The following is a 27108-nucleotide window of genomic DNA, read 5'->3' on the forward strand; positions in this document are numbered from 1 at the left end:
TTACAGCACTGCACAACACCCAATTTTCTTCATTTTTGTCACATCATTCTTATTGACAACATGTATCTTCTATCTTTTACTAAGCATGGTTGTTGGGTTTTCCCCAAGGGATTTCTTACTCACAATCCAGAAAATCTGGCTAATTACATATGTGAATGCATTCTCAACATTTGTTGATTCCAAATATGTATTTTCTCATTCTGCAAATGCTTTTCCATCCTCTATAGAAATAGCTCTAAGATGGTGCAAATCATCTTTGTTACCAACAAGCATTATCATAATATTGGCATCAGTGTGGTCTCTAAGCTCCTCAAGCCATCCCTCCACGTTCTCAAATATTACATGTCTGGTTACATCGTAAACTAGTTAGTGAACCAACTGCTCCTCGATAATATGCACTTGTTATGGCCCGGTATCTTTCTTGAGCAGTTTTGTCCCAAATCCTTATCATCAACTGTTATACTCTGAATTGTGAACTTCAATCTGATGGTAGATTTGGACTCCAAGCTGAACTCGTTCCTCATAAACCTCGACAGCAGATTGGACTTGCTCACACCAGAGTTCCCAATCAGTGTCGCCTTTGATTCGCCTCTCCAATCCCCGCAGGTAGGAGGGATATTAAGTTGTGGTAGTTGAACAAATGTGTTTTTTTAATTATTTTTATTTATTTTGTTTTCTTTTAAACTGTTTTTTTTAATTGATTTATATTGTATCTTATAAAAAACTACAACAAAAAAATTAAATCCTATTCTTAATTTTTTTAATTTTATGTTGTTTTTAAAAATTAAAATCTTTAAAAAGAAATTAATTTTTTTATATTATATTTTTTATTTATTTGTTTCGTATTGTTATTAAGAGCTAAAATTTTAAAAATAAAAATTATTTTGTATTTTAAAAAAAAATGATTTATTTTGTTTTGTTTTTAAAAACTAAAATCTAAAGGGAAATTTAATTGTATCTTATCCCTAAAACAAAATAGAAATTTTTTATTGATTTAGGATGAAATTTTTTAGCAAATGGAGACAAGAATATTGCAAACCCTAAAAACGTTTATAGACATCCTACTTTCTAATCCTCAAGATCGTGCAAAGACGCAGGAGGAGAGCATACTTATTCGAAACTGAAAATAACATCCTACCTACTTTATGCTAATTAGAAATTACAAACCATTATGTGTAATTAAATTTCCAATATAACCATTCACGCAATAGTAGTAAAAATATGTTCATTTTCAATTTCACAATTTTAAATTAAAATATACAAGGATGATTGGATCTAATTGTTGTGACTGCGATTTAGTGAAATAAAAACAAAAATGAAATTGATCTAACCTGGTATTTGCTTGAAACCATCGAAACATTTTTCGATAAGGCTTTCATAGGCTTGAGTTTTACTCTGATTCAGATCATGCTGCAACTTCTCTTTGTCTTCCTCAATCTCTTGTTCGAGAAAAATTTCCTCATCAGATGTACAGGATTCTTTGAATGTTGATTCATGGTTTTCTTCTTGAGGAGTAGTTAAGTTGTTGGCTGCTATCAAGATCTCTTCTTCGTAAGAAGAGGAGATCCTGACTCTTGCTAGGATCTGAGTGAGTTGTTCCAAACTTATACTCATCATTCTTACAGATATACATATGGAGTTTTATTGTGTTTTTGTTTTATTTTTTATTTTTTAGTGAATGAGTGTTTTTAATTTGTGGATGTTTTCTATATGAAAATGCCTAAATGCAGTTAAACCTAAATGGAAATGACCCTAAATGAAAAATGCTTCCTAAGCAATCCTCCTAACTAGATTACATCTAAGTTTGCTTCCCCGGCAACGGCGCCAAAAATGTAGGACGATTTAATGGTATGCTAAATCCCTTGTCATTTTAATATGTCAACCCGGGGGTTTTGTAAAATTAGAAGCAAACCAACATATATGGGACCTCAGATGAAACTGTTGTAGAAAGTTTGTTTAGGATGGAAAGAAAGAAAGGAAATGCATATTACAAATAACTTCTGGTTTAAATAAATTAAAAAGTTTCTAATTCAAGATGCCGCAAGCAAGAGAAGGGGCTCCTAACCTAGGAGGTCCTAGTTGTCCTTCCTCACAGTACTGTCCCCAAGAAGAGAAACTAAAGAGCAGCAGTTTGTGATGTGTAGATAGCAAGAGAAGGGACTCCTAAATTAGGAGGTCCTGGTTGTCCTCCCTCACAGTTCTACTCCAACAACATTACCATTGCATCAAATCATAAACTGGAATTCAAGAAATAATTCAAGAAACAATTAAATCTTCACATAACAAAACACACTTGTGGAAAGTAAATCACACCTGAATGAAAGGAAATAACAGAAATTAAACTATGCTACAGATGTATGTGAATTGCGGTTGATGGGGATTCGTCCATTCCTCAATGAGCTCACATCAACAACTATCACACTTTAAGAATCAAACAACACTCATAACTCATAATTTTGGAGAAAATCATATTATTCATGTTGAATGAACAATCATAAATCTGATGCTAATGAATAACTGATAATTGTTCACTTCCTTTGAAGTATTCTCCTCTTATTTATACATGAATTAGGGATATATACTCAATAAATGTAGATCTCTTAAATATCTACTAGATCCATACTTACCTCAACTTATCCCTAAATACCATATACAAATCCTATGACACATCAAGATCTCCATGATTTCTCCTTGGAATATGGTCCACCTCTTGAGTTCAAATTCGAATTTGTGCATTGGAGGCCACATAAGGGTGCCTTGGAAGCTTCAAAATGATCTACACGTCATCAAACTCAAGCCATTTTTAGGTATAAGCAAATACATGTTATTTTTAGTAATGATAATGTAGGGTTATGTAATGATGTTGTGATGGAATGAGGTGACAAAATGAGGATAAAAGTGAAAAATAAAGTGAAAGTGATTGTTAATTTGGCATGCCAACAAGGATGTGAGGACTTAGCTTGTCATATGGCCCTCCTTCTAGCACCAAAAATGTTGTTAGTGTTGGACCCGCCAACATGTCAGGGGATCTCCCTAGTAAGAAGTCCCTACTAGACCTCAGACCGTTTGGTGTAGGAGTACCAACAGTGGGTAGTACGGTATCGCCTTGATCGCAGTTGCACGTAGAGGAGAGTAAGATGTCCTTGTTGGTATCAAGGGTGTGACATATGCAGCAAGTCAAGGAAGGTGCATGAATGGCTCTAACACACGAAACGGGGGTATGAGTGTGACCCTTAGAAACCTGTGGTAGCACACAGCTTAAAATGGAACACACGAGCAGCAAGACATCACAAGCCGGAAATCAGGTTAGCCAGTGATCCAAAGTGATGGTTATACCAACAGCACATTAATCTCCTCTTAAACAATTGGTGTATCCCCTGAGGATGGACTCACTTGGAATTCTAAAACGTTGGGTTAAATAAACTCTATAAACAGGTTATTCCTCTCTTATTTAAAGATTCATACAAACATATATAGAAAAGACCATACATACATGCATAAATAACAATTACATATATCATTAGAGTAACTAAGACAGTTGAATTACAATGACAACATATGCATGAAATGTGTTGGCTTTGTTATATTAAGAAAGTAAAAGATCCAATCATACATACAACTATGACCAACCACTAGTCCCGACAGTGGAACGTTACAGACACTGTCGCCTGCTCCTCCAAAGAGATATACTAGCTCTGCAATGTGGAGAAGCCAAGGCTCGTTACAATACACTCCAATCTTTCTCTAAGATACACCTATAGGAAGTTTGGCTCCCAAAAGCCTGTACAATGAGTTATGAGGCATGAGGTCAATATCCTGATCTGACTTTGGTTGAACCATATCTGTATCCATCTGTTTGATCCCTTGAGCTAAGTCCTGCTCCTATGAATGTTGTCTACTCTGTGCCAGCTACTCGGATGAGTCTATAACCTATATGGGCACAGTTTCTTCAATCTATGCATGATGCGCCTCCTATTGTACCTATTTTTTTTGTGCTTCCTTCTCTCTTCTGCGCAGCTCCTATTCTTCCCTGAGTTGCCACTTCAACTCCTGTAACTCATTTTCTATTTCCTCCATCCTATGTTTCTCTCTTAGCCTTTTCATGCTCCTCTTGTCGCATTGTCGCCTCTTAGCCTCAATCTCTAAAGTTGCTTTCAACACAAGTGGATTTGCTTTGAACTTGCAACTTTACTCTGCCTATGCACTGTCAGCAATCTTTCTCTTTCCTTTGTCATGCACAGGTCTACTACCCTCTATTGTTGTTGATGATGTTGTTCTCTGAGATGCTACTTCCTTCTGCTTTGCTGACCACTATACAACTATGTCGACTGGTTCATACAGCCTGGAGGAGTGATAATAGTATCTCTATGGGTCTTCCTCGGGCCAATGACATGCCCCATGGATCCAAGGATGCTGTACTCTTGTACAGTGGTCCTTCACTAAGCAATGTGGGTCATACGGATTGAAACTTCTGGTGCCAAAGGTGAATCTTTTGAATTCCTTTGTCTCGGCCTCAACATTCTTGAGATTTTGTATCTCATATGACCTGATCCACAAAGGAAGAGCAGACCAAGGTGTCTTCTTCTTCATGTGCAGTCTCACTGACAACCTTGTTGAGATGTAATATGACACCTCTTGAATGACGATCTTGTCAACGGAAAACTTCGGTAAAACATGCGGAGCCTTCTTCGCGATGTACATCGGTATGAATGTGCCAAGGGGTGAGGCATACCAATATGTTTTGTCGATCAATGCCTCCATCACTGCCTATGACATGCAAGGTGGATCCTGCTCAAATATCATTTTGTACACCAGGGTGACAAAGTGGTCTGACAACTTTATGATAAATCCACGAAAGTTGCATTCAAAGAAGAATCTACAATAAGTGTGCACTAAAGTTTTCGAAGGTGTCCATGCCCAACCCAAGCATGGGAACTGCTGATGGGCACAGACTGCATCCAGAATGTAAGCAGACATGTATATCTTTGCTTCCTAACCCCTGGGTGGATGTCAGGCTTCTGTCACCTATTCCTTCGACCTGAGAGCCAGCATGTTGGACCAGTTGCAAGGTCTTCCTTCGCTGGCCAGTTGGTCCAACGGGATCAACCAACTTTGCAGGAAGGTCTCTGTGCTCTCTTAGCATGCAAAGATGACAAGTACTGATATGTCTTCCATAGTATCTTCGTCTTGTAAACTTGGCTAGGCGTTGTTCTGAAATTGGCTGGATCTTTAACCCAACTCTTCAAAATATCTCTTGAGTTTGCACTGTTGTTGGGTCTACTGAAGGGTTTCTCCATTGTGATCATCGACTGTGGCAAGTGATATATCTCCTAAAATTCCTTTCACCCTAAAGGTAGAAATTTGTGTTCCATTGGCACTGCTCAATGCCATTATCTCGGGATCAGTGTGCAAGACAATCTAGTGGATCTTGTCCACGCATGGAAACACGGGATACCTGCATGCAATCAGGTATAAGCCAGACTTGTGAATGTTGACATAGACCTTGCGGTCTTCTAGATTTTCCTCAAATGTGCCTGAGAATGTATCATTGATGTCCTGCCATTTCATCTTGATATCTTTGTCTATGAACAACTTGGTTTCTTAAATTTATTATTTTTTCCATAAAATATTTATTCGAAAGAAACCTTGAAACACTTCCCCTCATTTGAGAATGGTACACATGGTAGAGTAGGTCCTTCAAAACTTAAAACCATGGTCCTTATCAACAATTATCTCATGAAGAGCCAGAGCCATATCAACAATTACCTCATTAAAAAGTGCAAACTTGTTACTACAAAGAAGCAAACATAGATGGGTACGATAACAATGTTTCATCCCAATTGGGGCAACAGGCGTGGGTAGGGTTCTCTTTAACTCTTATCAAACCTAAAAATAACATTCTCTTAGACTCTAGGCTTGGCTACTAACAATCAAATGAAAACTTTTGCTCTATTACAAGAGATCAAAATAACCTCTTCACATAAGATTCAGAAGCTCATATTTGCTGGAGACTCTAAAAACACAATTCGTCATCCACATTTGACTTCAAATCCCTCCATTATAAGGTTGAACTCAATTTTTCAACACATTAGATTTGTCTCACCTTTCCATTATGTGGGTGGATATTTATCACATACATAGCTTGAACGATGTGCCTACTGACCTTCAAGCTAACAAAGCACTTCAGGAAATCACACAAAATTTAATTCAATCACACAAAATCTTATTTAAGGGTCTTTGTCATTAACGCATCCCAGAATTTGTAACCTTGCACTGATTCGACGAGCATAGAAACCACCCTCTTATTTAGTTCCCATGTTCTCCATTGGATTCTGGTGGAATTCATCCATTCATGGAATATATGTTCATCCGCTTGAGACATTATGGTGCAACATGGAGCTAATGGAGTTATGGAATGGATGGAAAATGAGCATTCTATGGTTTCGTTTAGTGCGGGCAGCCTCCTCACTTAGTCAATTGTTTGTCACAGCCTCTGTTTCTACCTTGAACCTCCTCACTCACTCAATTTTTTTGATTATGCTTTGTGGTTTTCAGAGACTTTTCCTTATTGGACGGTGGTAAACTTGAAGGCTCATAGAAACTGATTGACTTCGGGATGGCTCTCGGGCAACAAGAGGGGGTAATTGGGGGAGGAGATTAATCAAATTCCAATTGCAATTTGGCAGCTCACTTTGAAACATCCACGACCATTTTAATCCACCGCAGAAAATCACTTCATCAAATTCAATGTGAGCTTGGGGGAGGGGGGTTCTTGGGACTTAGATCACATATTTTCATGTACTGAATCACCGCCTTTGAAATCCAATTCCCCTTCCATCATTTCACTTTGGAATGGTATCCTCATCCTTCCACATCTCAAGTGGCCAGTTTCAAGGAAGGATCACGCAAACAATGACGTTGTTGGCCCTTCTCATCTCGCATCTTCCCCTTAATGCAAGGTTGTTTTCTCTTAATATTTACTCTGTCAAGTTTGTTGTTGAACATCTGCATGTTTCTTGTTTAATGCCATTTAGCTATCTTTCCTTTGGTTTGGAATCTCTTACTGCTCTTTTATTTTTGTTCTTTCATTACTTTGCCTTTTTTGTTGTGGATTTTACGAGTATAAAAATCTTATCTTTTAATTCTAGCGAATTTTTTTATCCTCCCAACCAACTAAGCTAGTTTCAATTAACAAAATGTAAAGAAACAATTGCTAGAAGAATATTCAGTTGAAGCATATTAACATAATTTAAATCTTTGCAATAATTGTTTTGCATTGTACGTGTAGAATCCACTTCTAACCAAGTAAGTGATTTTACTTAATGGTGCACAACAACTATAAATATAAAAGAATGCCGAGCAAGGAGTGAGTTAGTGCGCTAGTGGATTCTAAGGAGCCACTGATAGGGAATTGAATGATAGATGGACAATGTAACGAGGTGATAAACAAATTACAAAAATTATTTGGACTATATTGTAGTAAAGCCTTTGAACAATGAAAATTGCTTATCGATGTAAAACAAAAATAAGAGTGTGTTTTAGCACAAAACTTTGACAAAAACATACTCATATTCCAACCTCGAGGATTCACTTAGTACATCTATGGTGTAGCACATGTGTTTACACGTTCACTTAGTACATCAATGGTATAGCACATGTGTTTGCACAACAATAAAGAATATATTTATTTATGTTTTTATCTCCAAACTTATATTTTCTTGAACTCCCTCCTATTACACCTTTCCAATTAAAATACCTTCCTACTTTTAGTAGATATCTGAGCTCATATCCATTTTTTGTGTGATTTGTTTATGCCTCTTTTTTTCTTTTCTTTTCTTTTTTTCACCACCAATATGTTTTCTTTTTTGTTAGTAAGAGTGATTCTATTTGTTATCATATACAATGGAACAAAATCTGACATACAGATTAAACATGTGAAACTTCATCAACCTTTTAGATACTTTACATGAAAAACATATACTTAAATGTTTGATTATTCTTAGCAAGATCATTAAACAAATTTAGCAATCAAACAAGAATTGTGACCTCAAAACGAGAACTCTAGCCAAAAAACCCCCAAAAAATATGAAAAAACAACCCAAAAATGAAAAGTGTTGATGGTGGAACAACATTTTTTGGGTAAATTTTCAACATCTTTTAAAATAGCAATAAAAACCATTTTTTTGCACAAAAAAAACATGAAAAAACAAACTGAAAATTAATAATAATAATAAAGTTTTGATGTTGGAACAACATTTTTTTGGCTAAATTTTCAACTTTTTTTAGCAATGACATGAAATATCAAATATTATAACGCTGAAAAACTTCAAAATCCCAACAATTTTGAAACATGGCTGTTACACAGTAATTTGTCACCATTTGTCATCGTCCTTGTTATCCCTTCCCCGCACTTTGGAGGACTCATTCCGGGACCTGTGAGAACTGACATAACTTGAAAACACTTGCATTATGTTCCCCTAAGTATGGACTTCATATGCCTTGAAGACATCTCCTGCAGAATATCCTTAAAAAGTCCCCTTTTTCCATTAGCGCGGATCCACAGTGTATCACCCACGCCAATGGGGGAAATTCTCCAAAGAGGGCGCACCAGTTGGCGCTCTGTCTCAAAGTCTTATCCGCGCCAACCAAGTTTGGCAAAGATTTTTAACAACGCACGCCCGAAAGTTTTTTCCTTTCGACTCATGAGGCTTTTCAAGGATAATGCCAATCTCATGGATGTCGAGATTCATTGTATCTCTATCCATAATAGCTTTTCGAGGATAATGTCAATCCCATGGATGTCTGGATTCATTGTATCTCTTCCTCCTCCTCCATCTATAAAAGCTTGTTCTGTTGCATTTGACAAGCTAGTTTTTGAACATAGGGAGAATGTTAGGATATTCCGACACATAGGAAATAGTTAAGTACAACTTGGTCTAGTGTAGAGTTAGGTATAGAGTTAGGTAAAGTGTGTTTCTTTACCGTTGTACATTTTGTAACTTACAATCCGACGGTCACGATATGTAGTGATCCGACGGTTCATTCTCTCCTCGGTATTACCGACACTTGATCCGTGGCTTGACACCCGATTGGTCCATGAATTCTATTTAAAGCGCATGGAGGGTCATTTGTAGGGTAATCTATGCATGAGAGAAGCTTATGTAAATTTTCATTCTTTGATTAATAAATTGCCTGAAGTGGCCACGTTGGCTCAGGCCGTGCACTGTTTCCCTCTTTGAGGGTTTTAACCACGTCAAAAATATTGGTGTATTGATCTGTGATCTGGTTGTGAGCGGTGTCCTTTTGGTGTTCTTTCTGAGGAACTTACCCTGTAAATTCCTACATGGTATCAGAGCAATTTGAGGGTCGCGTCCGTTGGTGATCCAAATCTGAAGCCGGTAGAACTGCATCCGACTGTCGTTTCCTAGATCTGTTGTTTCTAACTACTTTCGGGCCGAGAGGACTACTCTGTTGTGTTCGGAGCATCTGTTCCAGTGAGGAACCCCTTTCGTTTCACGCGAAAAGGTTTCCGGTAGCCCTAGCTGCGTCATTTTTAAGATCTGGAGGTATACAGTGTTTATTTGCAGTTTACTATTATTTTCTCTCTGCTTATTTCGGTTTCAGTTTATTTAGCTTTTTTTTAACCGGATCTATACCTTTCATTTCTGCATATGCTATTTGCCCTGCAACTCTGTGCGATCTGGGCAAATCAGAAACAGAAAGGAAGGATTTTTCTCATGCATATGCTCTTTTCCCTGCACCTTAGTGTGATCTCGGAAAATCAGAAACATTGAGAAAAATATTTAGTTTTTCGGCTAAAGCTAACTTTGAGCCGCAAGGTTCAATTTTTGAAAATATTTAGTTTTTTGGGTAAAGCTAACTTCGAGCCGCAAGGTTCGTTTTCTTTGCATGTCCGTGTTGGGTTTTGTGTTTTTTGTTTTGTAGGGAAAAAGAGCTTTCTCAAAGCAAGCACGCAACCCAAAGCCCCCCCCCCCCCCCCCTCTCTCTCTCTCTCTCTCAAATTTTTTGTATAGATCAATTGGTTCAAAGCTATTTTAAGAGAGTAGAGGTCTTGGGTTCAAGTCTCCATTTTGTGGGGGCGGACTTTTTCATTTCCGCACATTCCCGCACTTCGTCGGCAACTTCAACAACTTTTTTTCAAAAAGCCATAACTTCTTCATCCGGAAGCCTTTTTCAGAGCCGTTTTTTTTAAACCAGCCTAATTTTTCGAGATCTATCCATTGGAACACTTACTTTCAGCATCTTCCTGTTGAAATGGAAAGTCAATACCAAGTTACCCTTGACAGCACCAACTACTTCCAATGGTTGTCCTACATGGAGGATTTACTTAGAAGTAAAGGTCTCTACCGAATCGCCACAGGCCAAGAAAAGAAACCGAAAGATGAAGACAAGGCTGCTAAATGGGAAAATAGACAAGATCAAGCACGTGGTTTGATAGGGATGTCTATTTATCCAGATCTTAGATTCCATATTGCAGAACTTGAAACTCCTCATGAAGCAATGGAACAAATCAATAAAGTTTTTGGGATTAAAAATGAAATTAGAGCCCATCAACTTGAAAATGAGTTGTTTACATTGGACCCTAATAATTTTTCTTGCATTGAAGATTTCTTGTCTAAATTCAAGACCCTTAGATATCTTTTGGAAGGTGTTAAGGTTAAGAAAGAAGATAGTAACCTTATTTATTCCATCCTTACTAAGTTGGGACCAGCCTACTCTGTATTTGTTTCCACCTTCCATTCTACAAGAGAAGCCTTCATTTCTCAAGGAAAAGACTACAAGCCCCCTTCCTTTGACTCTTTTTGTGATTCTTTAATAAGAGAACAAGAAAAACTCTTACACCTTGGTCTTCTTAATCTTGGAAACTCTTCCAAGAAAGCGTTAGCTGCCCAGCAGCAACCAAATTCAAAGAATCCTAAGAAGTCATATCCTAAAAAGAATGGTCCTAAACCAAACAAGGGTCCTAAGCAAACTCAACCTCAAAATGAAAGATCATTTCAGCAAAATGATAAGACCAATAAAAACAAATGGAAGTATACTGACAGACATTGCAATTTTTGTAATCGAGATGGCCACTTAGAATCAAAATGCTTTAAAAAGATGGAAGCCTTGGAAGCAGCAATGAAGAAGCATAACATCCATTTGGGGCAATCTTCAACTTCAACTTCATCTTCAGGAATGGCACTTTCTACATGTGGTTGTCAAGCATCTCGGTCTGGCTATGCATTAAATGTATCTTCTTCTTCACATTCTCATGAGTGGCTCATTGATTATAGAGCTTCTTATCACATGGCCAAAAACAAAGCCATTTTTTCTTCTTTAAATGATTGTAACACCAAAAATATATATATTGGTGATGATAGATCTCTTAATGTTGTAGGGACTGGAACTGTTCATCTAGACAATGGTCAGTTTAATGATGTATTATGTGTTCCAACCTTATCCTGCAACCTTCTATCTGTATATCAGATAACTCATTCAGGTGAAGGTAAAATCGTTGAATTTTCACCTCATGATGTGGTAATCAAGGACTTAAAAGATCCTAAACAGATTTTGGCTACTGGCATTGCTGATGATTCTACAAGGTTGTATAAGTTTCACAACTTTGGGTCATCAAATCTTCCCTCAGTATTTGTTGCTCATAACGATGAAGTGAGCAAACTTTGGCATGAGCGATTTGGTCACTTAAACTATCGCTCCCTTCAGCATCTATGTAAAGAAAATATGGTGACAGGTCTTCCTATGGTATCTTGCAGAGATGGTGTTTGTTCCGGATGTGTACTCGGAAAACATCATCGGGACAGTTTTGAAAAACGTGCCTCTTGGCACGCTTCAGCCCCTTTACAGCTTGTGCATAGTGATTTATGTGGTCCACTTCCAGTTGTGTCATTCCCTGGTTGCAAGTATTTCTTAACTTTGATTGATGATTTCTCCAGACGCACTTGGGTATACTTCTTAAAACTCAAGAGTGAAGTATTTAACACTTTTTTGGCCTTCAAGGCCTTTGTTGAAAAACAATCTGGACATCAAATTCTTAAGTTAAGATCTGATAATGGCGGAGAATATGTTAAAAACACATTCATCAACTATTGCACTGAGAATGGAATTCAAATGCAACATACTGTTCCATATACTCCACAACAAAATGGTGTAGCTGAAAGGAAGAATCGCACCTTAAAGGAAATGGCTAATTGTATGCTACAATCTAAAGGACTTGGTCTTAGTTTTTGGGCAGAAGCAATTAACTGTGCAAATTACATAATAAATCGCACTCCTACTAAGGCTTTAAAGAATATCACTCCAGAAGAAGCATGGAGCTCAATCAAACCAGATGTAAGTCACTTTCCTGTTTTTGGAAGTGAAGCGTGGGCCCATATTCCAGATGAAAAGCATAAAGCTTTAGAACCTAAGAGTGAAAAATGTACTTTTGTTGGATATTCTGAAGATGTCAAAGGCTATAGACTTATTCCATTTAAGTCCAAAAATGTTATCATTAGAAGAGATGTAAAATTTGATGAAAATATATCGACCTGCGAGCCTAGTCCGGCGGATGTGCCACCTCTCCCTATCTCTTCTACCTTTGAAAACATTTCTTCTTCAGATGATGAAAGTGAGGATGACAATCCTCCCCCACCATCTCAGGATCCTCCTTCAGCTCCTGAGCTTCCAAAATGGGTTCGTGCTACTCGAGATGCAGCAGGTGATCTTGCCGGTGATCCTACAGATCAGCGACGCACACGTTCTTAGTTCGAGAGAGCCTCTTCTTTACTGGCTCAAGCTCCAGTAAATTATGATCATGACAACTTTGCAGAAGCTTCAGGGCATCCAGATTGGGAAGCAGCTATGAATGAAGAATATCATTCATTATTGGCAAATGATACATGGGATCTTGTTCCTTTACCAAAGGGACGAAAACTTGTTAGATGCAAATGGGTTTACAGAACCAAGTATGGACCAGATGGGAAAGTTGATAAACATAAAGCTCGTCTTGTTGCTAAGGGCTTTTCACAGGTTGAAGGCATTGACTACACTGAAACCTTCTCCCCTGTTGCCAAAATGAACTCTATCCACCTTGTTCTTTCCCTTGCTGCCTCTTTCAAAGGGAAGTCCATCAGATGGATGTTAAATCTGCCTTCTTGCATGGGGACTTGCATGAAGAAATCTATATGGAACAACCCATTGGCTTCATACAAACAGACTCCAGCCTTGTTTTTCGACTTAAGAAATCCCTTTATGGTCTCAAGCAAGCTCCTCGGGCTTGGTATGCCAAAATGGATAGCTTTCTTTTAGAATCTGGCTTTTCTAGGTGTCATTCTGACAATACTGTCTACACCAAGAAAGTGGGCGACTCTCTTATCATCCTTGTTCTTTATGTTGATGATCTTATCCTTACTGGTAGTGATCCCAACCTTATAAACCATGTGAAGTCTAGCCTCAAAAGGAAATTTGAAATGACAGACTTAGGACACTTACACTATTTCCTCGGTCTTCAAGTCTTGCAATCCAAGGAGGGTATTTCCCTTTCCCAGTCCAAGTATGCTTGTGATATTCTACGTCATTTTCACATGGAAGACTGTAAGCCAGCCCCTTCTCCCTTTCAGTCTGGATTCAAATTCTCAGTCACTTGTACTTCTCCTGAAGTTGATGCTACCTTATACCGTCAACTTGTAGGAAAACTTTTGTATCTAACCCATACTCGTCCTGACCTTTCCTTTGCTGTTGGCCTTGTTGCTCGGTTCATGCAAAACCCCCGTGAAAGTCATTGGAAAGCAGCTAAAAGAATACTTCGTTATGTTCGAGGTACAGTTCAGTTTGGGATTCATTACAGTTCCAAAGCATCTCCTCTATTGGTTGGTTTCACTGATTCTGATTGGGCTGGTGACCCTGATGATCGGAAGTCTACTGCCGGTTATGTGTTCACTCTTGGTTCAGGACCTATTACATGGGCTTGTAAGAAACAAGCTGCCATTTCTCTTTCATCAGCAGAAGCAGAGTATCGTGGTGCCGTAGAAGCTAGTAAGGAAGCCTTGTGGCTTCGTCAGATCTTGTCAGAATTTGGCCTTCAGCAGCAGCATCCGACTACACTTTTGTGTGATAATCAAAGTGCCATTCAGCTATGCAAAGATCCAGTCCAACATCAGCGCAGCAAACACATTGAACTGCACATGCACTTCATCAGAAAGCTCATTCACGACCATGTTCTTGAAGTGCAATATTGTTCAACAGATGATCAAGTTGCAGACATCTTCACAAAGGCTCTCACAGAGGCGAAGTTCACTAAACTTCGATTTATGGTTGGAGTTCAGGAAGTTGTCACTAAGGGGGGATAGGCTCTAGTGCCTCCTTCCTTCTCCTATTGTGTCATATTTGTAAATCCTTCAATGCTATCCCAAGTTGTTCTTAAGGGGGGATGTTAGGATATTCCAACACATAGGAAATAGTTAAGTACAACTTGGTCTAGTGTAGAGTTAGGTATAGAGTTAGGTAAAGTGTGTTTCTTTACCGTTGTACATTTTGTAACTTACAATCCGACGGTCACGATATGTAGTGATCCGACGGTTCATTCTCTCCTCGGTATTACTGACACTTGATCCGTGGCTTGACACCCGATTGGTCCATGAATTCTATTTAAAGCGCATGGAGGGTCATTTGTAGGGTAATTCGTGCATGAGAGAAGCTTATGTAAATTTTCATTATTTGATTAATAAATTGCCTGAAGTGGCCGTGTTGGCTCAAGCCGTGGACTGTTTCCCTCTTTGAGGGTTTTAACCACGTCAAAAATACTGGTGTATTGATCTGTGATCTGGTTGTGAGCGGTGTCCTTTTGGTGTTCTTTCTGAGGAACTTACCCTGTAAATTCCTACAGAGAATTATACTGTCAGAAGTCTGAGAGATTGTTGTAAGAGTCTTCTTTGCATTCATAATCAAAGAGAGAGAGGCTTGTTCCCAATCCCGACAAGCTTTGCAAGACATATGTAGCTGATCATCCAGCCAAAGGAGGATTTGACGTCAGAACTATGGTTGTATTCTCCTTTGTTGATTATCAATAATAGATGACTATCATTATGGTTCCATTCTTGTTGTTCATTGTGATGATGTTTGAGTTATATCTTTTCTGACCGATATATAATTGCATCTATTGGATTTTATGCTTGTATTCGTGTCGTTCTTTGCATGTGCAGGTGTCCATTCACGGAGATCGTGAGGATCGTGACCGGCTGGAGCAAAGGAATGGGAGTGTCAACTCTTCTACAACACTAGCGTTGGAATCCAAGTAGGCTCTTATAATCCACCTTTAATTTGCAATTAGGAACTTGCGTGATAGCATTGTTTGATTGTTGCTAGACCCATTTTGGGCTAGTGGGATCGCCTCTATCCGCAGAGGGGATTTACCTCTCCAACAATTTGGCGACTCCACTGGGGAAGCTATTTGTTGTTTGATTCGTAAACTTTGGACGGAGCCTGAAGTACGGCCAGGTAGCCTTCGAAACGCTATTGCTCTGCATTAGCGAAGTAGATCAACACCACTTCAGTCAATCTCGGTTTGGTTTACAAACCGAACAGCTTGGAGTTTGTCTTGCACCTTGGTTTTCTCTTGTTTTGATTGCTTAGATAAGCTTTCTGGGTTGAATTTTTAAGTTGTCTCTTGCTGCCTGGTCTGTCTGGATACTGTTGATCAAGTCATGGACTGCTTGTTTTTATTTTTAAGCTAGAAAACTTGATTAGCGCGTTTTTTTCCCTGACAGTCGCACCAGTGGGCGCATGTTGCACAAAAGAAACTCGCGCTAATCCCTTAAAAGCACGAGTTACAGCCTGACAGTCGCGCCAGGCCTGTGAATTTTTCCAGTTTGCTTGTTTGGAAGCCTTCTGAGCTTGGATTTCTGTCTTGTCATATCTTTTTCAACTACTGGAGTGTGTCAGAGCTTTGTTTCACTGGTTTTTGACCTTCATCCTTCCGGTGTTTGCCTCTTTCCATCGATTTCATATTCCAGCTCTAGAGCATCTAGTGGCTTTGTACATCGAGCCTTCCGTGGGAGTTTTTGGTTCTTTGATTGTCCAGTTGACTTCTGGGCTACTTTTTGCACTTGTCTAGTGGTTGTCAAAACTTTTTATTGTGTTCTTTGAGAAATTCACCTCTTTTTCGTTTAGATTTTGCTTGTCTTCGTTTGGGCTTAGATTACATAGCTCATTGAGGTTTTTGTGATTTTTCTTGGTTTGAAAAATTGTCTTGGTGTTTCAGACTTGATTCTGTTTTCATTGAGTGAAATTTGTCTTTTTACTCTTTGTTATTATCTCTCAAAATTTGTTTAGTGCATTTTGCCAACAAAAATAAAACGAACAATCTCTTGTGCATTGCATTAGTTAATGGAAATTAGAGCTTTTCATTGTTATTAAGCGATTAGTCACTTTAAAAAAAAAAAAAAAAATTTCGTTTATTGCCATTAGCTGCATTAGAGTCATTGTTGATTGTTTTATGATCATTTTGTTTGATTGAAATATCTCAACTCTCGCGTAGTTAGCATTCATCGAATGAAATGATATATTTTGGCATATAGCTTGCATTTAGGAAATTGTGAGAGATTACATACGGTAGGACCTGGAAACTGAAACCTAATCAAAGATCAACCGTAAAATGAACTGAATGAATCTAAAAACGCATTGGAACTTAACGCATACATCTAGAGGTCTAGGCTAGAGACGTGTTCCGGTGTCGTTAAACCTAGTCAATATTGTTTCACATCATGGTTGGGTGATTCCTCCTTTTGTGACTTGATAGTGGTCTAGCACGGATTTGTGCTCCCACGTACCATCGAGTATATGTGGAGACCCCACTAGGTTATCATCCTTTATCCACAAGAAGCCGTGTCTACTGCCTTACAAGGGGTAATGCACTGAACACAGCATTTGGGAAGATTGACTGCCGTACAGGAAGTCCTTGGTTTTCATATGATTGCCAAGGTGTATTTGCAGTTTTACGGATTGTCTGGTAAACCCTTTGCCTAGTTCTCCAGAGTAGTCACTTTTGATCCTTTTCGGACTCCCTAAAAGAAAAGGCTCACCTGAGCATTTGTCACTTCGGGCTCATTAAACATTCGAAGGAGACTAGAGTCATCTTTTTGTCCTTTTCTCGACTCTTAAAACATGAAAAGGTCAAGTTCAGTTCCTTTGTCTTAAAATTTATTTGGCCGCGATTCACATTTACCCAGTTAGATCTTGTTTGCGTTAGTTTGAGTAGGGTCCTTTCTCGTTAGATTCCCTAGGATTTTGTGAAGTTTTCATCCTGGCAGAATTACCAATTTCGTCCCCTATTCCAAGTGACCAAAGGTCTTCATCCTTTGCTGCTCCCGAGATACCGGTTGTGAGTGACACTCTTCCTGTTATTCCGAGTATCCAACCGATTAACTCTCGTGCTCCAGGCGACGAGGCTTACGAGTTTCATTGGAACACCGTTTGGGAACCTTTTGAAGACGGTATCCATTTTTGGGAATACACTTCCCCTCGTGTTTTGGCCCCACTATTTTCTTCCGATATGGAGGAAGTATCCCCTACTTCGACTGAAGAATCCGTTGCGACGAGCGGTGAAATTCCCACCGCAATGGAACCTATACTTGTTAGTAGCACCCCTACTACTGGGAGACTACCTCCAGGCTATAAAGCATTAAAGGATGTTATGTCTTCTAGGACTCCCTCCACGAGTTCTATTTGGTCACAACTCGCCTTTCCCACCACGGAGCCTTTTACTCCACAAAGTCGCAGTACGTCTGTTACCTCAATCCCAACCATTCCAACGGTATGTGTAGCTTCTTCGACTCCCGTTTTCAGTGGTCCTTCGGCCTCTATATTCAGAGTCTTTGATCCTACGTCAAACGTCCCAGCAGAGGGGCCATACGACCAGTATTTACGACATCTTGGTAGGCCTTTGTCGTCTCAACCGACTGTTGAGATTTCAGTCCCGTTGTCAATTGATTGGGGCCCCACCTATTATCATGGTGGCCAAGTATCGTCTGCGCAATCCCAAGGACCACCTAATCAAGACCAACAGTCTTACACAGGGAAACCTGGGAGCCAACAAGGACAACCCTTCCAGGGACAACCTTTGGCCTCTGGTGGTCCGTCTTTCACCTCTTATGCTCAACCTTCTGGTAACTCAGGTCAATCTTCTGTTCAACAAGGCCAGCCTGGTATCCAGCAAGGTTATCCTACTGGACAAATTGGTCAATCGTATGTTCACCCAAACCAACCTAATGTCCAGTATGGTCCAGCATCTGGACAAGCTGGTCAACCGTATGGTCAACCCACCGTCCAGTATAGTCAAGCACCTGGGCAAGTCAGCCAGCCTCAAATCCAATCAGGCCAACCAACTGCCCAGCCCACTCGGCCATCTGGTCCGTCAGGACAACCCTCAGTTGTGCAACAACAACTCCACCCCCAGCAAGTACAACCTTCTGGGCAGGTGGGCCAACCTCAATATCAACTAGGTCATCCTTCCGGCCAGATAGCCCAACCTACAGGACATCCTTCTGGCGCTGCTCAACCCGATTTTTTGCCCCAGGATAGACCCCAGGCCCCATTCGGTCTTCAAATGAAAGTTGGAATTCAATCCCAACCAGTCTATCAAACTCAGCCTGGTTCTCAAACTCAGTTTGGAGTCCATCCACCTTATGGTTACCAGCAACCCCAAGGGCAACCTTCGTTTGCCCCATATCAAAATTATCAACAACTGCAGGCAAATCCTTATCAGAATTATCCGCAACCGTATGGTGCTCCTACAGGACAGTTTGGTAATCCATGGAACCTGGGGGGAAGAACCAAAATCCCTACGGACAAAACCCTATGGGGCCAAATCCGTCCGGACAAAGCCCATGGAGGCAACCGCCAATTGGTTGGAACCCTGGTGTTCCATCCTACCCGCAGCCCCAAATGTCCTTCAATCCTCAGTTACCTTTCTTAGCAACCTTAGAATTACCGGATGTGTCCAAACTGACCAAAGATCCCATTCTCCATAATTCGTATTAGTCTCCGGTTCCGAGAAAATTCCCGGTGATTGTCCCAAATTCGATGGTAAAGCTAATGAAGATCCTCAAGCTCATGTCATGACCTATCACTTGTGGTGTTCATCCAATTCGTGGCTTGATGATTCGATTCGACTTCGCCTTTTTCAAAGGACTCTCACTGGCTCTGCAGCTAAGTGGTATATTGAGCTCACTCGCGGATCCTTTCAGGATTTTAACTCGTTGGCTATGGCATTTCTCACTCATTTTCAGTTGCCCATTCGATATGAAATGGGTACACACCTCCTGACATCCTTAAGACAGACAACGGCTATGCATATCTCTGATCATATCCATGAATGGAGACGGCGTCGACGTATGATCAAGTTTTGGATTCCCGACCAACTTCTTACCGACTGGTTTACGACTTCGTTCGTTCCTCCAATAGCACGGGACATTGCCATGGGGGCATGTGTCACTGAAGAGCAAGCTATCGCACGCGCTCAGTACCTTGACTTTGTTTATTCCCAGTCTGGTACATTGTATGATTATTTGCCTGATGCCCCGAGACTAGGAACATCCAAAGCCCCGCCAACACCAACTATTGACGGTATTATTGGTTCTGTTAACTCATCCTCGAAGAAAAATTCCGCGAACCCTGGGAAGCAAAAATCAAATGCTTCGAATGAACACACTTCTCAGGCTACACCCAATTCGAATATTACTTCCAAGGTCAATGTCGTCCAGTCCACCACGGCAGACAAAGCCTCGAAAGGAAAAAAGAAAGGAAAAGGGAAGAATAAGCTAGCTCAACCTAAACATGACTCCCCTAAACCTTCGCCCGAGGAAGGTGCCAATCACAAACCCAAGTATCCTTGTCTTATCTGTGATGACGATCACTATACCAAAGACTGCCCTAGACGGTCCGAAGTTAGTCGTTTGTTGAAAGGCGCCCCTGGGACTCCTACGGTGCTCAAAGAGCCCTTTCCCTTGCAACAAACTCAAATGGTGGCTGACCCCTCTCGACCTCCATCTTCCTTCGATTCTCAAGTATTTATGGCTGGAACGATACCTGTCCACATCAGTACTCGAACAAAAGAATATCTGTCATCTGCCGGGAAAGAGCCTGAAGTCCCCTCTAGTGCTCCTCCGTCTAGTTTAGGCCCACTCCACATCGAGAGACCTAGCACTGAGACGCCTATTCGACCCCCTCCAAAAGGAGTACTCCGGAAATCTTCTTACAACCCAAATGCTCGTGCTGCACAGCACTACAATATTATTGAGGACTTAGCTCAGACTCCGTCGGCTATGTCTGCTTTAGAAGTTCTCCAGAACTGCCCTTCTGAGAGGAAGTCCTTGCTATCGGCTATCGGTGGCATAGACCCGGCCGACTCGGATTTGATTACTTTTGACTTGGAACACCATACGCCGAGACTGCCTCACCAAATCGCATTCCTCATACAGGTTATTATTAATTCCAAAACAATTCATCGTACAGTCATTGATGAAGGTGCTTCAACTTGCATCATGTCTGTTGCCTGTTGGAAAGCTATTGGTTCTCTGACACTGAGCCAGTCTCCCACAACCTTGCAAGCTTTTGATGGAAGAGCATCCTGTCCCTATGGTATACTCCAATGTTTGCCCATCTCTTTGGAAGGGAAGACGGTCGAGATGGAAGCTGAAGTTGTTGATGCTAATCTTACCTACAACCTCATTCTCGGACGTAGTTGGACATACGCAATGCAAGTTGTAGCTTCGTCTTTGTTTCGTATCATCCGTTTCCCTCATCAAGGGAAGATTGTTACCGTAGACCAGCTTTCATTCTTCGCTTCCTCTTCTGAAGGCAACATCCCTTTTGTGGAGCATACCTCCAAATCATATGAGAGTCTGGGAGCCGGGCTTTTTAAAGATCCTGCCCTCATGGGTGTTTTTCCGCTCCCACCTCCTAACGTCGCTTCCGTCAATATGATTACTACTCGTTCTGATCCGTGGATCCTCCCTCCCACTGATCAAGTAGAATCTTGGGGCGATGAGATGCCATTGAGTCCTGCCGAGCTCAACTACGTTGAAATCGTTGCAGCATCGGCTCCCTCTTCTGAACCTGCTCCTTCGAGCAAGGTTCCCGACTCGTTTGCTCCATCCTCATGGCTTGGAGATGAGACTTCTTTGGACCCTTTAAAAGAAAAATTCCCTTCTGACGAAGCCATTATTGAGACTATGTCTCCCGAGGAACCTCCTTGGCATGATTCTCACCATCATTCCTCGTTTCTCCCTGCCCATCAGGATATGCTTACTTGTCTCGAGCGGTTTGCTCCTTGTCTCCCATTTCAAACCCTTCAAACACCTATCCAAGTTTATCAAGTGTCCTCTGAAGGAAATATGGCGAACATCACGCAAACCCAGCCTATCGACATCTCTACAAAACCAAGGATTGTCGAACATCTTCACATTGGAGTCACTTGTACTCCGGAGGAGATTCAACTCTATACCAATCATTTTCGTGAATTTCGTGACGTCTTTGCATGGTCCTACGAAGAAATGTCCGGCATTGATCCTAGCATAGTGGTGCATGAGATACTCACGTACCCGGGTGCTAAGCCTGTTCTTAAACGTTTACGCCCTATACACCCTCGCAAGGCTGCAGCTATTAAGGCGGAAGTGGAAAAGCTTCTTAAAGCTGGTTTTATTTACCCTATCCCACTCACAGATTGGGTCTCCAACATCGTGCCTGTGAATAAAAAACAGGGTACCATCCGTGTTTGTGTCGATTATCGTGATATTAATCGGGCCTGTCCTAAAGATAATTTCCCCACACCATTCATTGATCAAATTATTGACGAGTGTGCCGGAAGCGAAATGTACTCTTTTATGGACGGTTTTTCTGGGTATAACCAGATCAATATTGCCCCCGCTGATCAACACAAGACCGCTTTTATCTGTCCATGGGGCACTTTTGCCTATAAGAAGCTCCCTTTCAGTCTCAAAAATTCCGGTGCTACCTTCCAACGTGCAATGTCTTACGCTTTTCATGACATTCGCCACATTGTACAGCCATACCTGGATGATCTACCAGCTCATTCAGCCAAATGTCAAGACCACCCTACTCACCTTCGCGATATCTTTCTTCGCTGCCGACACTACCGTATCAGACTCAATCCTCACAAATGTGTCTTCTGCATTGAATCCGGCCGACTTCTCGGGTTCATCGTCTCCCGAGAGGGCATCCGTTTGGATCCCCTTAAAGTCGAGGCTATTGTGAATCTTCCTCCCCCTGCTTCTTTACAGCAATTGCAAAGCTTGCAGGGTAAAGCAAACTTTCTGAGACGATTCGTTCCAAACTATGTCGAGGTGGCTAAAGGTTTCACACAGTTGCTAAAGCGAGATGTCCCTTTCCATTGGGATACCGTCGCTCAGGAATCTTTTGAGCGTCTCAAGGGTCTCCTTGTTTCCGCTCCATTGCTGCGTCCTCCGAACTATCATCGCGACTACACTCTGTATCTGGCTGTCGCCGACACCACTATCGGCATGGTTCTCGTTCAAAATGACGATGATGACAATGAGCATGTTGTATATTATCTCAGCCGCAACCTTTTAGACACGAAAACTCGATATGCCTATGTCGAGAAATTGGCTTTGGTCGTCGTTTGTGTTGTCCAACGCTTCCGTCACTACATTCTGCTGCGCACTACCACCGTGATTTCTGATTGCAACCCCATGACATACATTTTGTCACGCCAGTTGCTGGGAGGCAAGTACTCAAAGTGGATTTTCATCCTCCAAGAGTTCGACTTGGAATTTACCACTGCCAAGTCCAAGAAATCCCTTGTATTCGCTGAGTTACTTTGCTCTTTGCCATCTTCTTCCCCGCCCTCTCACTCAGAGGATCATATTCCGGATGAGACTTTGTTTCTCATTAGCACCCTCGATCCCTGGTACGGGGATATCATCATATATCTGCAAACGTCCTCCTTTCACCTCGGCGTGTCCAAAGATGCTCGGCGAAGGATTCATCATCAGTCTCAACCATACCGTATCATTGGGGATACACTATACCGCCTCGGCGCCGACTCTGTTCTCCGCCAATGTCTAACTCTCGAGGAAGCTGAGTGTGTTTTGAATGACTGCCACTCTGGCGCCTGTGGTGGTCACATGTCCGGATATGCCACTGCCCAAAAAATCCTCTGTGCTGGCTACTTTTGGCCCTCTATCTTTAAGGATTGCATTCTTGTCGTCCGCTCTTGTCATGAGTGCCAGATATACCAGCGGAAGATGCGAGCGCCTCCCGCTCCATTGCACCCTGTTGTCACCGTTGGCCCTTTTGCAAAATGGGGCATTGATTATACGACCTGTAACCCTCGCTCGGCCGGGGGGCATGGGTTTATTATCGTTGCCGTCGATTACTTCACTAAATGGGCCAAGGCGATGCCCACATTAACTGAAGATGGTCACACAGCGGCGCAATTCTTGTTCAACCATGTTATCTCGCGATTCGGCGTCCCTCAAGCCATCGTCACTGATCACGGGAAGCATTTCCGTAATCATATGATGACGGAACTAACAACCCAGTTGGGCTTACGGCACGATAGTTCGACTCCTTACTACCCTCAGGCTAATGGCCAAGTTGAAGCTATCAACAAGATTTTGGTTACAATGCTTCAGCGTACCGTTGGCATGCATAAGTCTAACTGGCATTTGATGTTGTTCCCTGCCTTGTGGGCCTACCGAACCTCCGTGAAGGATGCCACCAGTTTCACTCCATTTCAACTAGTTTATGGATTGGAGGCTACCCTTCCAATCGAGTGCGAAATCCCTTCATTAAAATTGGTCGTCGAACTACTTCCCAACACTACTCCGCTAGAAGAACGCCTTCTTTACCTGGAACAGCTAGATGAGACCCGTCGCCTAGCCTCTCTGGCCATTGAAGCACAAAAGAAGCGAGTCAAGACTCACTTCGATCAGACTGTCCATACACGTTCTTTTGTTGAGGGAGATTTAGTCCTGCTATACGATCAGGCAAACGATAAGTTGGGAGCAGGAAAACTCGAGCCTATGTGGTTAGGTCCTTACATTGTCAAGAAAGTTTTGCAAAAAGGGGCCTACGAGCTAATCGACTATGAAGGGAACCCTCTCGGGAAGCCCCGAAACGGGCTGTACTTGAAAAAGTACTATGCGTGATGCTTATACGCTTTGTTTTGTACATACATGTACTTTAGCATGTGTGTTGTGTGTGTGTGTGTTTTAGTTTTGAAGGCATAACTGCCACTTATTGTGTCTTTCGCTTCTTGTGCAGATGTCTGATACACCTTATGTTGGTTTCGCTGATGGTTCCTGCCGCAGTACTCGTAACTTGTCCTCTGCAGCATGGGTGATCTATGATCCTCATGGCGAGTTGATAGATCTTCAAGGTGTGTGTTTGGGCCATACCACTAACAATGTCGCCGAATATTGTGTTGTAATTGAACTACTTGCTGAAGCAATTAATCTCGGCATTCGTGCATTGGTAGTGAACCTAGACTCTCAACTTGTCGTCCACCAGCTCAACGGGCAATATTCCGTCAGAGACCATCGCATTCTAAGGTTGTATTTACGTGTCAGATTGTTAGAAAGGAACTTTGATTTCATCACATATCAGCATATTCCAAGACAATTGAACACATTAACTGATGCATTGGCTAGCCATGTATTAGATAGACATTTGCGTAATAGATAAAACATCATACAAGAAAGCATATAAACCGCAATAATAAAACCATAGAAATAGGCATATGTATATATATATGTGTGTCGCAATGTTTGCACCACATCCATCATATAGTTCAAAAAATAATACATGTTCCTATCAAATACATCCGGAGACGACATGTCTCTCAAAAAATATGCAGGAAAAAGAAACCTAGGAGTCTAGTCCCGGTGGTGCTCATGATAGCACAACACCGCATGCACCAAGCGTCTCAACAGACGATGGACACGATTAGGCACCCCCACTGTGTGCCTCTGGTATGCTAGTGGCATATCTCCCAGTCTAGCGTAATCAGGAATCCCTTGGGCGAGTCCCTCGAGATTCTGAATCAGTTCATCCCCCTCGGCACCCTCTTCCTGAGGGTCGGCTGCGGGCTGGTTCCTCCGAGCGATGGGAGACATGCCAACTGGTCGCTCTAGGCCAACATCTGCATGTATATACAATTGTTGTTAGGACAAACATGTATTAACAAAAAGAAAAAAAACATATAAAACATCAAAAACAAAAAGAGATCTTACCCAGCTCCTCGTCCCACTCCTCTCCCTCGGGCAGTGGGAGATCTGGGTCTCCGGTGAAGTCAGTCCCTGCATATGGCCAATCCTCCACCACAATCAGCTGACGGCGGAGCCATATAAAGAACTCGGGCCTCCAGGACATCTACTGGCCCCCTCCTCCCCTGGGCATCAGTGCTGCCCAGCGAGCCATCCTAGGCTCTCGTGGCAAAGGATCAGCCACTATAGCTCCCTGTCCCTGAAAAATTGGTAATCGTTCCAAGAAGAACGATACCACGATCGAGCCATACCCAAACTGCTTTACCTTTCCTCGCTTGCACTTTGTAAGCTACCTCTTGATGTTAGTAGTCACTGCGGTGGCCCAGTCAAAGATGGTAGGATTTAGGCATTCTGTGGCCAACAAAAGATGGTTCTTGCTTGCCTCATGGGGCGCCTGCACTCCTGCAGCTCGAGTAATGGTGAATAGTATCACCCTGAGAATCAAGTCCGGAACGGTGGGAATATCCACCTTTGCACTGTTCCTTCCAAATTTCTCCCCTGGGCACACTCGGTCTCGAACTTCAGTCATCTTCTCCCCGGAAGGTCTACTCCCGGTCAAAATAGGCCTCACCCCTCTCCGTGATAACCCCGTGATGAAATAGACATCAGACACATCGAGCCCCAGCACTTGGTCCCATAAACGGAACACTTGGTCATCAACATCCCACAGATCAATTATGAATTGTAGTAGCTCGGGCTGAGCGCGCAAGTAAGGCGTAAGAAAGAATTTCTTAAGCCCGCAGTCCCTTAGGGCATTCATGCACCCTTCATCCTCAAGGGCCAAAGCATCCTCGGCATCATGTTCTCGTTCCTTCCATTCTACTACCATTTTGCCTGCTTCTCTGCATCCACAAGAACATATAAACCACAATTAGATCACTGGTAAACTTGTAATCCAGTTAAATTCAAAATGCATTGGGAAATTTTAAGCGAAAAATTGAGTTGCGCGGTTGGCGCGACTGTTTCTAAAACAGTCGCGCCAATGAGCACGACCCTTTTAGAAAAATCGCCCCATTAGCGCGGGTCCGTGCCGGATACCCGCGCTAATGGGCAAAGCCCTAAATTTTTTAATACCCCTTTGCAGAGGTCAATCAGGAAGCAAAAGCATAAAAAAATGTATGGAAATGGAGCTAAGGGAAGCGCCTCTTACCTAGAACCGACGAAATCCTGAATGGTTGCACGGATTGGCCGTAAACACCGTCCGAAGTTCACTCCCCAAATAGACCACTGCTACTCTTCAGAGGGGTAAAAAGTAAAAGTAATTCTATTTTTACCATTTTCACCATATTTATAAACTTTTTGACTTATACTTAGGTTTAAAAAGTTACTTTTTGAATATTTTAATATATCTTTGGTCGAAAATGGATTTTACGCTTGCTTTTTGTGCAGCAACAGGTCTTTTACGCAACCTCGATGGTGAAACGAGTTGTATTTTATACTTTTTCGGACTCGGTAAATACACGAAAAAGTCACTGTGGAGTCATCTTTCAGCTCTTTTCTGACTCGCTAAACATGAAAAGATCGCCAAGTTATCCCTCTTGACTTGTTAAACGTAAATAAGAGGCGGTCGTCTTTAAACTTTTTTCCGACCGTGTAAAAACGAAAAGATCGTCGGACCCTTGTCGTTTCAGGTTCGTTAACGGTTACGAAGCGACGTGGTTTCGATCGCTTTTTTACTTTTTCAGGTCGAAATCACTATTCATGAAAAGTACTCCTCGATCGTAATGGTCGGGAGGTTCTTTCGAGCATTGTTTTATACTTTTTCGGGCTCGAGAGACACAACTTTACGAAAAAGGACACCCTT

The 27108-nt window shown here is 41.6% G+C and overlaps 1 pseudogene; it reads right to left on the reverse strand.

Annotated features, from left to right (window-relative positions):
• LOC149222162 (ras-related protein RABA1f pseudogene) lies at positions 1 to 26133 on the reverse strand (annotated as a pseudogene).
• Positions 26134 to 27108: the final 975 nt, after the last annotated feature.

The sequence above is a fragment of the Pinus tabuliformis genome, chromosome Q, assembly GCF_031772625.1.
Source record: "Pinus tabuliformis cultivar Carrire ecotype Pingquan chromosome Q, CPIR1, whole genome shotgun sequence".
Classification (NCBI taxonomy): domain Eukaryota; kingdom Viridiplantae; phylum Streptophyta; class Pinopsida; order Pinales; family Pinaceae; genus Pinus; species Pinus tabuliformis.